Source organism: Notechis scutatus, chromosome 1 (assembly GCF_049901735.1).
Source record: "Notechis scutatus isolate UNSWTSFEM ecotype Mainland chromosome 1, rNotScu1.2, whole genome shotgun sequence".
Taxonomy (NCBI): domain Eukaryota; kingdom Metazoa; phylum Chordata; class Lepidosauria; order Squamata; family Elapidae; genus Notechis; species Notechis scutatus.
This window is the reverse complement of record NC_142009.1, coordinates 156,521,809-156,534,962: the sequence shown is the minus strand read 5'-3', so window position 1 is coordinate 156,534,962 and position 13,154 is coordinate 156,521,809.

Sequence of the window (13,154 nt, the reverse complement as noted above, 5' to 3'; positions counted from 1 at the left end):
TGAGGGCCCACTACACCTCACTGGTATCCAACCTAATCAAGAGACACGAGTTCTACAGGAGAGACCAGAAGGACAGAGAGAGCATCAACGATTTCGTTGCCAACTTGAGGACCTTGCCAGGGCATGCAAGTTCCTGAACGTGGACGAGGTGATGAAGGATTACGTAGTCCTGGGACTCAGGAACCTGACACTACAGAGCCACCTTCTCACAAAGCCTAAAATAACACTAAAGGAGGCCATCGAAGAAGCATCGGCCGTAAAAGCGTCCCAGGAATCTGCCGCAGCCATGAGGAAGATGAATAAGACTCCACAGCCCCCACCAAAGGACACTGCTGCCATTTACCACGAGGACCTCGAGTCCGAGTCAGGATCAAATGACTGCAAGGAAGTGAACCAACTACGTTCAGAGAGGCACCAAAGAAACTGAGAAGGGAAGCAAAGGGAATTTTGGTGTGCAGGTTGTGAAGGTAATCAACTCTGATCACAATGCCGTTTCCGTGACACCATCTGCTAACAATGCGAGCGGAGAGGACACATAGCAAGGGCATGCTGACCATACAAGCCCAACAGCAGGAGGCCAAGACAAGGCACACCTCCAAGGAACCGAGAAAATCAACCCGAGAACCAACAGAGCTAATTCAGCTGGGGCCGGCAGAACAACGAGTCGGCCACAGCAAGGAGCGAAACGCACTAGACAGTAACAGTGAGCCACTCCAGCACATCGAACGCCAGGAAGGTTCATGTCCAAGTCACGATAGAAGGTAAACAATGCCGGATGTAAGTGGATTCTGGATCTTACCTGTCGATGGTATCCTAGGACACCATTAAAGAACTAATGCCCAACCTCATACAAGACCAGGTGTGAAAACAGAGGTTCATCCTAAAAGATTATCAAGGGAACAAAATTCCCATCATTGGCATAGGGAAGTTCCGAGTGACCGTCAGGAACCCCTCCGAAATCCTACCTTTAACCGTGGTCGACTGGGACCGGCCAAGTCTACTGGGGCTCGAGTGGTTCAAACCATTGGGAATCTACTTCACCAGAATACACAGCATTAATGAAGATGAATGGGAAGACAATCAGATGGAGGAATTTTGGGATGTGTTCGACGGAAAATTGGGCAAGTACTCGGAGTCCCCTATTTCTTTTAACTTAGACCCAAACATAGCCCCAATCAGACTAAAAGCGAGACGAGTCCCATTCATGCTTAAACCAAAAATAGATGAGCAGTTAGACAAGCTCATCACTCAAGGAATCCTAGAACCCATAGACCATGCAAAATGGGAAACACCTATCGTCACCCCTATAAAACCAGATGGATCTCTGCGCATCTATGCTGACTATCAGGCCACCCTTAACCGTGCCCTACAACAGAGTGCGTACCCCGTCTCAGTGGTGCAACACCTTTTACACTCCCTGGGGCAGGGTAAGATCTTTGCAAAGCTTGATCTCACACAAGCCTACCAGCAGTTACCGATAGACGCTGAGACGGCAGAAGCCCAGACAATCATAACACACTGAGGGGCTTTCAAATGCAATCAACTACAATTTGGGGTCAGCATGGCCTCCACAATCTAACAGGCCCTCTTTCAGTCCTGCACCAACACACTACTTCTACTATTTTGTTTCTCCCCTCTGAAGATTGCCTATTTTGCATAACAGATTTGCAAAGATGTTTTAATCTATCTGCATATATGAACAAGACTGATTCTCATATCAGTTCTGTTTATGGTGGGTCTGGGATTCTTTCACAGAACCATTTTCAATCCAGAACATAACATGAATGAAAAAGGCGGAATTGATGTCTTGCTACTAGATCTTGTATTCCTCCTACAGCTGGTACATATTGGAGATCAGACATAATGCAGGAGGGAAACCATTAGCCATTAAAGGTCTATTGTAAACAGCTTTCTGACTTTGTCATTTTAAAAAAGGAATTTGAACTGGAAAGAAAACCAGTTAATTCAACCTATAGCTCTGAAAAAAGGCTTACAGCAAAGTTTTCTCTGAAGGAAATAAGGTGCTCCACCTCATTGAGCAGCAGCTCAATCCTAAATCCATAACCCCATCTTAAAGGATGTGACCTCTGGGCATGCATTGCACATTTGCAGAAGCCACTTTGGTTGGCTTCCCTGCATAGAGTTGTTCGGCACATGCTTTTCTGTCAAGGAACTGCTACACTTGAAATGTACTAAAACAACCTATCAAACTCTCCCCAGTCCTAGACTGGGTTGGTAAAAATCTAAACACTTTATTCTTTCTCCGTCTTTAAGAGAGGAGACTCAGGAAAAGATACACCTCATTTTGTCCTATTCACTTCTAATCTAGATGCCCCTTTCAAATCAAAGGGGCAGAACAGCAAAAATAGTATCATGTATTGAAATGAGTACAGATTATCTCCACGGCAGAAAATAAGCCTCCCTCAACAGAACAGCGTAACATAGATTTTAACAGCCAGGGACCAAATCTCAAACCTTGTCTGAATGCTCTGAATATTTTACAGCTGCAGAGGAATTAAACTAGGCCTCAGTTTGATAGACATTGTTCCTGTAAATGCAGAATTGGACAGACTGTGAGCTGACACTCTTAAGCATGAGGTAGAACAAAGGAAAGGCAGATTTGGAGTGTATATGGCAAATTGTTTTCATAGCAAGGGCCTCGCAGAATAAGATTGCTGATCTATACTGAAATTTAAAGATGTGTGACAAGAAATCCATTTGAAAAATAATCTGCTAGAGAGAAGTAAAGTCACACACCTTTTGGAAATTGTTTTTCCTTAGCAGCACAGCTTTATTCTTTTTTCAGGCAGTCTTAAATTCAATTCAAGTTAAGAGCTCAGTGTGGTTTAATTTTTAAATGCTAAAATGAGTCTGCCATCTCCTGGACACATTTTAACTGCAAACCCAACAGCCTTACAATGTTCAAGTAGCAAAAGTGGGATTCAGGAAGTGGACATTTAGAGCAGAGGATTCAGAAGTAAGTCTGAATTTTAAGCTGTAGATGAGGAAAAGGTGTCATATTGGACATTCTTCATGTCAAGTCATGTAATACTCAATCCTGTCCTTAGTGCTAGTAACTGCTGTAAGTGCTTTTGTTTTTTAGATCAGTCATCATTGGAATAAATTAATTCCAAAGGGATTTAAATGTACCTAACTATCTGGGGCAAAACAGTTTCTGGGCTGGTGCCTTAACTACTATACAAAACTGGCTTTATTTAAAAAAAATATGGAAATATAAAAAACCGAAAATGAATGTATCATGGGATAGAAATTCAATAAGAATGTTGTAGTAACAAAAGCCTATAATTCACTTTAATTTTCAATTAGACTTTTCAATATAATCAAGAGACATTTGCCATTCTAAACTTACTAATTAAGTATCAATAGCAGTTAGACTTATATAATGCCCCCATACTACTTTACAGCATTCTCTGGGTGGTTTACAATGTCAGTAAATTCCCCCAACAATCTGGATTCTCATTTCTCGGAAGATGGAAGACTGAGTCAACTTTGAGTCCTATCAGGATCAAACTCCAGGCTGTGGACAGATGTTGCCTCAATACCGCATGCTAACTACTGCACCACCAGGGCTCAGTGTTGATTGAAACGGCAATCCTGATTTAAGTTGAATTCTCTACTTAGATCTGTTAAGAATGGCAATCTTTCTGTTAAGTCCTGAGCATGGGCGCAAGGAACGGAGACGAGGCATTGAACTGTGACTTCAACTCTTTATTAGTGACTTCAGAACAGAGCAAATAAATGGGCAGCAGCAGCTCTTTGTATAGAGCTGGCTGCAGCCACAACAACCAATGATTTAAGTTACCCGCGCTAAAAGCGTCCAATCAGGGGTGACCTGCTGTCAGCCAATCAGATCAGCCAGAGATGGCCAATCACGGCTCGCTATTCGCGGGCCAATCAGAAGTGCAGGTTTACAAGCCTGCTGTAGGATAAAACTATTAGGGTTTTTAAAACTATTAGGGTGTTTGCTTTAGTTCATAACACCCCTCCCCCCTAGGTTCCGTCTGAGGGGTGGGGTGACGTAATCTCGTAAATAGGCAGGTCGTTTTACCTGTCTATTTGATTTGCGTTGCTCTACTGGTTCCTGCCCTGACCCTGGTTCCGGTGGGCTGTTTGCCGCCCTCAGCGGCAAAGACGGTCCCACCGCTTCGCTTTGTGACTCGGGGTTGTCATCTCTGCCCTCGCCAATGCTGTCATCTGGGTTCCCTAGTTCCGTTTCTGATGCAGGGCTGCTCCGTGGCGAGGCAATCCCCTGGCTCGGTTCTTCCTCGGACGGTGAGTATCCCCTGGCTGGTTGTGCTGCTTGCTGGTTTTCAAACGTGGGGTCATACTCTATCTCTTTTCCGGCCCCCTTGGTTTCCCTCCCCCCCCCCCGGTGTGAAATTCAGGGGTAGGTGCCAGTCTGGAACGTAGTTGGTCAATGTGGCGTTTCCACATTTTTCCATCAGCAGTTTGTAGACGGTAGGATCAGGGCCCCGTAAGTTGCATTATGGTAGCGGGGACCCACAATGGGTCACCCGAGAAGTTTTTTGCAAAAACGGAGTCGCCTACCTGGAATGTACGACACTTGCTGCTGGACCCCAGGGGTTGTTCTGGTGTGTAGGCAGGGTGAAGGCGATCAAGATGTGAGCGAAGTTTTCGGCCCATCAGAAGTTCGGCCGGGGTTCTGTTTGTGGTGCTGCTTGGAGTGATATATTGGAGGAGAAGCATCCTGGTTATCTTGTCATCAATGTCTCCATGTTCCATCTTGTGTAAAGTTTTCTTTACAAATTGGACCATTCGCTCAGCCCTGCCGTTGGCCGCAGGGTGAGCTGGCGATGTTAAGGCATGGCGGATGCCCCGGTCTGCTCGGTACTGTTCAAATGCCAGGGCAGTGAATTGGGGGCCATTATCGGAGACCAGGACATCTGGCAATCTGTGGGTAGCGAATAGCTTATTCAGTTTTTTAGTGACCGTGTCCGTGGTGGTGCTTTTCATTTTGTGGACCTCGAGCCAGTTGGAATAGGCATCCACTGTTAGAAGGAAAGTGTGTCCTCTTGTGGGTCCCGCAAAATCGATGTGGATACGGGACCAGGGACCACGAGGTGTTTCCCACTGAGTTGGGGGTGTTTTGAGAGGAGTGGTGCGAGTCTCCTGGCACTTGCTGCACGTGGCCACCCAGGCTTCTATCTGCTTATCTATGCCTGGCCACCACGCGTAACTCCTTGCCAATGCCTTCATTCGCACGATGCCTGGATGTCCATCGTGCAACATTTTTAAAACTTTATGTTGTAGTCTCTCCGGGATGACGACTCTGTCTCCCCACAAGATGCAGCCCTTTTGAGAGAACAGTTCTGTCTGTCGGTTTCTGAACGGCTTGAAGGTGTCGTTGGGTTCGTTGTCAGGCCAACCTCATTCCACCCAGCTGAGGACTCGTGCCAAAGAAGGATCCTTCTTCGTTTCCGAGGCGATGTCTCATGTGGTCAGCGGTGGTGACTGAAGAGTCTCGATTTGCAATACGGCTAGGGTTGGAGCTGGGTCATCTATGACTTCTGGTAGCAGAGAACGGCTCAAGGCGTCAGCGTGGGGGATGGCTTTTCCCGGACGGTGTTGCAGTTGGTAGTTGTATGCGGCTAAAAACTCTGACCAACATGTCATTCTTGGTGATAAGATGTGGGGAGTTGGTTTGTCTCCCGTTAAAATGCCAAGTAACGGCTTGTGGTCTGTAATTATGGCAAAGGGTCTTCCATAAACATACTCATGGAAACGTTTGATTGCAGACACAATGGCGAGAGCCTCTTTATCAAATTGGCTATAGTTCCTTTCAGTCTTAGATAAAGTTCTCGAAAAGAACGCAATAGGTACCTCAGTACCGTTTGGCAGGACGTGGCTTAATATGGCTCCTACTCCGAATGATGAGGCGTCACAGGTAACCGTTAAGGGTAGAGTCTCGTTGTATTGTATTAATACAGCATCGGAAGTTAAGAGGTCTTTTACTTGTTGAAATGCTCGTTCTTCACGCTGTCCCCAGACCCAGGAAGCCTTTTTGTTGAGAAGTTTATGTAGGGGCTCAGCTACGGTCGCCTTCTGGGGCAAGAAGATGTTATAAAAGTTAATGAGTCCCAGGAAGGCTTGGAGGTCTGTCTTATTTCTAGGTCTTGGGGCGTTTTTGATTGCAGTTAGTTTTTTTTCAGTAGGGTGGATTCCCTGTCTGTCAAGAAGGTATCCAAGGAACTCAACCCTCTCTGTACAAAGTTGACACTTGTCTTTTTTTACCTTCAGGCCGGCGTCTTTAAATTTTTGGAGAACCATTCTGAGTCGTTTTTCTAATAATTCTCTAGTAGGGGCAGCTATTAAGACGTCATCAAAATAAGGCACGACCCCTTTTATGCCTTGTAATAGTCTCTCCATCAGACTTTGGAAAATGCTCGGTGCCACACTTACTCCGAATTGGAGTCTATTGCACTTAAAGGCACCTCTGTGTGTGACTATAGTCTGGGCTTCTGCAGTCTTAGCATCTACGGGTAGCTGTTGGTACACCTGAGCTAAGTCCAATTTCGCAAATATTTTTCCGCTACCCAGGGAGTGAAGAAGGTGTTGAACCACAGGTACCGGGTAAGCACTCTGCTGAAGCGCGTGATTTAGGGTGGCCTGGTAATCCCCACAAATTCTTAACGATCCATCTGGCTTTATGGGTGTTACTATTGGGGTCTCCCATCGGGCGTGGTCAATCGGTTCCAACACACCCGATTTACAGGTGGGTTGCCTGTAGCCTGGCGGAGATTATTCTCCCTCCGGATTGGACTGGACCCTCGCTTGCTTCTGCAGACCTTTGCGATGTGGCCTCTCTTTCCACAGGAGCGGCAGAGTGCGTCGAGGAATTTGCAGTCTGACCGCGGGTGGTTTGCCCCGCAACCAGCGCATTGGCACGGGAGTCTCTGGTTCCGTTGGTCTCGTTGGTCGCGTTCTGACTGGAGCCGGTTGACCTCCTCTTCCTCGCTGTCTGATGAGGATTTGAGGTCTTCATGATGGGCGGTAGTAGTGTGCCTCTCAGAGGAAGGCGTACTGTCACTAGCGAGTTGGCAGTGCGGTGCGTTCGCTCGGCGCATTCGAGCGGCTGACTTCCTGGTTGCTTCTGCTGCAGTAGCATCGGCGATGACATCTGCAAGGCTGATGTCTCCTTTCGCCATAATCTTGCTCTGTGTCGTGTGGTCATCTAATCCCAGAACTATTCGATCTCTCATGGCTTCCTCGAGGTTTTCGAAACCACAGAGTCCACCCAGGTTCCGGAGGTCAGCGACGAAGTCTCCACTCTCTCGTTTTTCCGTTGGTCTCTCTGGTAAAACTCGTGTCTTCGGATGAGTGTTGGCACCACGGGTGCATAATGGGCCCGGAGGATCGGCGCAAGGTTATCCCAATCCATTGTCTTCACCTCCGCCGGTTTTGCAAGCGCCTTTGCCATTTTAAAAACGGCAGGCCCGCAATGGGTCAGGAATACCGCTCGTTTCTTGCCAGGCGTAGCATCTTTCAGATTGTTGGTCTCCAGGAACATCTGGAACCGGTCCATATACGAGTCCCAGTCTTCGTTTGCCGGGTCAAATGGAGCGGGTGGTATGGCGCCGCTGGTCATCCTGCCGTTTGTTGCTTGCGCTCTCAGCCATGTGCTCTGTAATGCTTGATGAGTGCTCAGTCAGCTCTATCGTGTCCGCATCCCATCCTCATCACCAGTGTTAAGTCCTGAGCATGGGCGCAAGGAACGGAGACGAGGCATTGAACTGTGACTTCAACTCTTTATTAGTGACTTCAGAACAGAGCAAATAAATGGGTAGCAGCAGCTCTTTTTATAGAGCTGGCTGCAGCCACAACAACCAATGATTTAAGTTACCCGTGCTAAAAGCGTCCAATCAGGGGTGACCCGCTGTCAGCCAATCAGATCAGCCAGAGATGGCCAATCACAGCTCACTATTCGCGGGCCAATCAGAAGTGCAAGCCTGCTGTTTACAAGCCTGCTGTAGGATAAAACTATTAGGGTTTTTAAGCTAACGTGTTTGCTTTAGTTCATAACACTTTCAAACTTTCTAGCTAACTTGACCAGGACTTTTTTTTCTGAGGGACACTCAAATTAATAGTGGAATAATCTTTCCTCAGAAGTCCAGAAAATGACCAGCTAAATTCAATTGAGATTATATATAGATGTAGATATATGTTCAGAATGTGTGCAGTCTGCCTGACTTAGCCAATAGCCTGGGCTGAGAGTTTTAAGCATCAGTAAATGCAGATCAAGCTGGTTTCACAACAAAAGCCATGTTTTTCAATCTCAAGGGAGCAGCAGCAGAATAGCACATGTGAAACCCTCAAATACTAGGAAAAATTTTTGTTGACATAATACCAATTATTGTCTCTAGCTATGTGACTGCCATTTTCACTGGCATATCTAAAACCAAAAGAAGAAAGTATTTCAGCAGGAAACTCTCAGCCAGCTTTGCCTAGGGCTCAGAAGCTCTGTCTCTTCTGCCGGTGTGGGTGGGTGGGCCAATTACTTTGGGGCAAGCATTTCCTGGACTCATGCCATTAAGGGTTTTAAGGTGATATAACCAACATCTTGAATTGTTCCCAGAAGCAAACTTATATACTATATAATACTACATATTTTAATTAGTTCACTAGTGAAAGGACGAATGAAGGGGTTAATGTTAAAAAAATCCCCTTCCCCATTTTCTATTCCTATTAAATTATGCATAATTCAATATTTCTTGTCTAATGGAATATCCCTTCTCAAAATAAGGCCACTTTAATGAAGATTTTAATTCAAAATTAGTGTGAATGTACCAATATATGGAGTATTGACTCTGCACACACTTGACGAGCTATTGGAGAGTGACTAAGACTCAGCCTCTTTCCCTTGTATTATAATTATAAGCAAGCACAACTCCAACTTCTCCCCCATCAAGGTTGATGGTAATGCCAATGGTTCCCAATCAGCAATTCATGTTGGCCAGAGAGGTTTGATAATCATCAGCAGCTTCAAATGGCCAATAGGACAGACATAAGAAAATGACTATCTGCCTGAATAGTAAAGTCCATGAGTTATATTGAAACATTGCCATCCTGTCCCTTTATGCATTTTATTTTCATACATGAATTGTGCAAAGTGCATTACGGGTCAAGCTAGCGTCAAGGGCAAAAATAGCCTTCTTTGTTGAAATGACAGTTGCAAAAATTGTATGTGTATTAGAAAGAAGCATCAGGACAAAAGCCAGAGACATGCATTTAAGTTGCTATTATGATGCTTGTGGGATCTGTTGAAGTGAACTGCTTTTTTGCTGTTTGTTTAAGCATGCTACAAAAAGCAAATGAAGTCACAATTTCCATTATGGGAATTTTAAAAATATGTCAGTTAAATTGTCACTTGCTAAAATGTCTAAGATAAGAGCAAAAAATGATTTTATTTCACTTACATTTCTAAATTGGACCAGCCTTTGAAAAATGTTCTGACATGAATGCTAGCAGTTTCCTCTCCTTGTGCATGTCTGTTTCTCAGCTCTGTAACAGTTGGATTAAGGCCCACATTTTCAGCCAGGGTCAAGCATCCGAATGTAAATCATGTGACCATGGGGATGCTGCAACAGTCATTAAATGTGAAAAATGGTCCTAAGTCACTTTTTTCAGTGCCACTATCTTCTTATAAGCACAAGCCACACACAGGCACGCCAAATTCAAATCTTTATGCTGCTCGCCCCTCTTTATCTTCAACAAGACTCCAAAAGAGCCTCAGTTCATTCCAACAGAAGAAGCGGAGGGTGTGGTCTGGGTGCTTTAGGGGCTGGGAGCCCCTGCCCGAGCCCACCAGATGTCAACAGACTGGTCCATTCACCCTCTTCCCCTCACCCCCTTCCCTATAAAGACAATGTTACAGCAAGAAAAAGAACAGGAAAAAGTGACCCTGCAGATGATTATGCAAGGAATTCAAAATATTCAAATAAGAACAGAGAATATTGAAAAGAGAGCAGAGAACATTGAACAAAGAACAGGGAAAACTGATGAAAAGGTGGAGAACATTCAACAAATGATGATGAAGTATGATGAGAGATTCCAAAAAATTGAAGAAGAAGAGAAACAAAGAGATAAGAAGATTGGAGATATTGATAGCAGATTAACTGTGGTTGAACAAGATAAAAGTAGGATGCTGAGATGGGAGATGGACAGATCAGAATTTTATCTCAGATACCAAAACATAGAGGAAGAAAAGGGACAAAACCTAGCTGAGATAATGATAGAAATATTGGCTGAAGCTTTGGAAATTACTAAAGAGAAGATGATGGATGGAATAGATGAGGTTTATCGAGTCTTCACAAGATATGCAATGAGAAATAGCCTACCAAGAGAAGTTCACATCAGATTTACAAAGAAAGCCATTAAAATGCAAATATTGCAAGTGGCAAGAAAGAAAACATTGAAATATAAAGACAAGGAGATTGTGGTCCTGAAACAAGTACCCAGAAGAGTGAGAGAGATAAGAAGAGAAGAGAATACCGATTTCTGACCAAAATGCTACTTTAAAAAAGAGGTGAATTATAGATGGCTGATTCCAGAAGGTTTAATGTTTACATGGCAAGAACAGAGACATAGAATTGACTCAATTGAGAAAGCTGAATCATTTTACATAGAATTTTTTGGAGGGAAAGAGGAAGAGGCAGAAAAAGAAATTCCAAGAGGACTGCCAAATGGCGACTGAAAAAGAAGAAGGTGCAGTAGGTGGAAAGGTGGAAGCCAAAGAACAATGTGAACCAAGATCTACAAGAGCTGCTAAACCTAACTACAAAATATAACCATGAAAGAGACAAAACTGATTACAATGAATATAAATGGACTTAACTCAGCTGTTAAAAGAAGGAAAACTTTCCATAAATTAGAGAAATTAAAATTTGATACAATCTGCCTACAAGAAGTACATATCAAAAAGCAACATGAACAATTGTTGATACAGCCAAAATTAGGGGAAATATTTACTTCTTTGACACAATGCAAGAAAAGAGGAGTGGTTTTATACATTAAAGACATTATCCCAGCGAAATTGATCTATACTGATGACGATGGAATAATACTAATGGTGGAAATAATGGACAATAATATGAAAACACTCCTGATTGCAATCTATGCCCCGAATGACAATCAAGGAGAATTTTAGAAAAAATTACATATGAAAATAATTGAACTGGACTATGCTAATATAGTTATGATGGGAGATTTTAATGGAATTGTAGATAATAAACTGGACTATACAGCACAGAAAACAACAAAGCAAAAGAGAAAGACTCTCCCTAAATCTTTTTTTAAAATGATAGATGAAATAAACTTGAAAGATACATGGAGAGAAAGAAATGCTAAAACTAAACAATACACCTTCTACTCAAATAGACATTTATCATGGTCCAGAATAGATATGATATGGATGTCAACAGAATTGTTAGCTAATATTCAAGAAATAAATATTGAAACAAGTACTTGGGCAGATCATAATCCAATGACAATTAAATGGAAAGGACAAAGAAGAAGATCTAGATGGACGTTAAATAATACTATTTTAAAGGAAAAAGACTTCACACAGTGGATGGAGAAAGAACTGGCTTTTTTCTTTAGAGAAAACAAAAAAGAAGATACATCAATCCAGAACGTATGGGATACAATGAAGGCATATGCCAGAGGCTTGATAATAGACTATACAAGGAAAAGAAATACCATGAAAAGGCATTAGAGGATGAGTATAAAGGACTTGAAAAAGAGCTACAGAAAATGCCACAGAAAAAGGACATTAAGTTAAAAATGGATATAATTAAACATAAAACAGGTCTAATAGAAAAAGAAAAATTAGCACAGAAAATCAGAGGTGCTAAACAGAACTACTTTGAAGATGCAAATAAACCAGGTAGATGGTTAGCATATAAATTGAGAAAGGAGAAAGAATCAAGGAAAATATTGCAATTAATAGATGACCAAGGCCAAGTTTGTTATGGTAGTAAAGAGAAGCAGGAAGTCATACGAGACTATTATGGGAAACTATACACACAAGAGAATATTGATGAGGAAAGAGTTAAACAGTATTTACAGAATGCTAATTTACCCCAGATACCTAAAGAGATTGAAACAATGTTAGAAAGCAATATAATGATGGAGTTAACTGAAGCACTCAAGAAGCAAAATAATGGAAAGGCACCAGGCCCAGATGGACTTCTGGCAGAATTTTATAAAACACTACAAGAATCGTTGAACCTTCCATTGCTAGAAGTTATGAATGAAGAAGAAGATACCTAAATCATGGTCAGAAGCTTATACCCTGTTTCTCCAACAATACGGCGTCCCCCAATAGGAAGTCCCAGCATGTTTTATAGGCATGAAATGAAATTAAGCCCCTCCCTCCAAATTAAGTCTTATATTGCTTGCCGTTAGGAAGTACTTTTGTTGCACACCTGGATATGGTGCTGCCTGCATTGACCCCGATATGAAGTGCCCCACCAACGCCGAGGTCAACATCCAAGCTGTCACCGCCCGCCCACCCGAAGATGCAAGGGGGGGGGAAATTAAGTCACCCCCGAAAAGATGACTTAGCCATTTTTGGGGGGGCTCAAAAAAAATAAGACCTAGCCTTATTATATGAGAAACACGGTATTACACTTGTCCCAAAAGAGGAGGCCGATCTATTACAAATCAAGAACTATAGACCTATTTCCTTACTAAATGCAGACTATAAAATTTTTGCTTCAATATTGGCAGAAAGACTTTAAAAATACTTAAACACTTTTATCCATCCTGATCAAAATGGATTTCTGCCAAAGAGACAAATTAAAGATAATATGAGAGTGATCTTGGACACTTTGGAATACTACGAGGCACACCCTGAAAAACAAATGGCTTTGATATTTCTAGATACACAAAAGGCATTTGATAATGTGAATTGGCGATTCATGTTATTACAGCTGGAACAGATGGGCTTTCCTAAAAAAATTATTCAAGCAATAGAAGCTATATATCATAAGCAAACGGCAAAGGTAATGATAGAGGGAGAACTGACAGACTCTATTGATATAAGAAAAGGAACAAGACAAGGGTGCCCACTATCACCTCTGTTGTTTGTGTTAACCTTGGAAGTGCTAAACAGA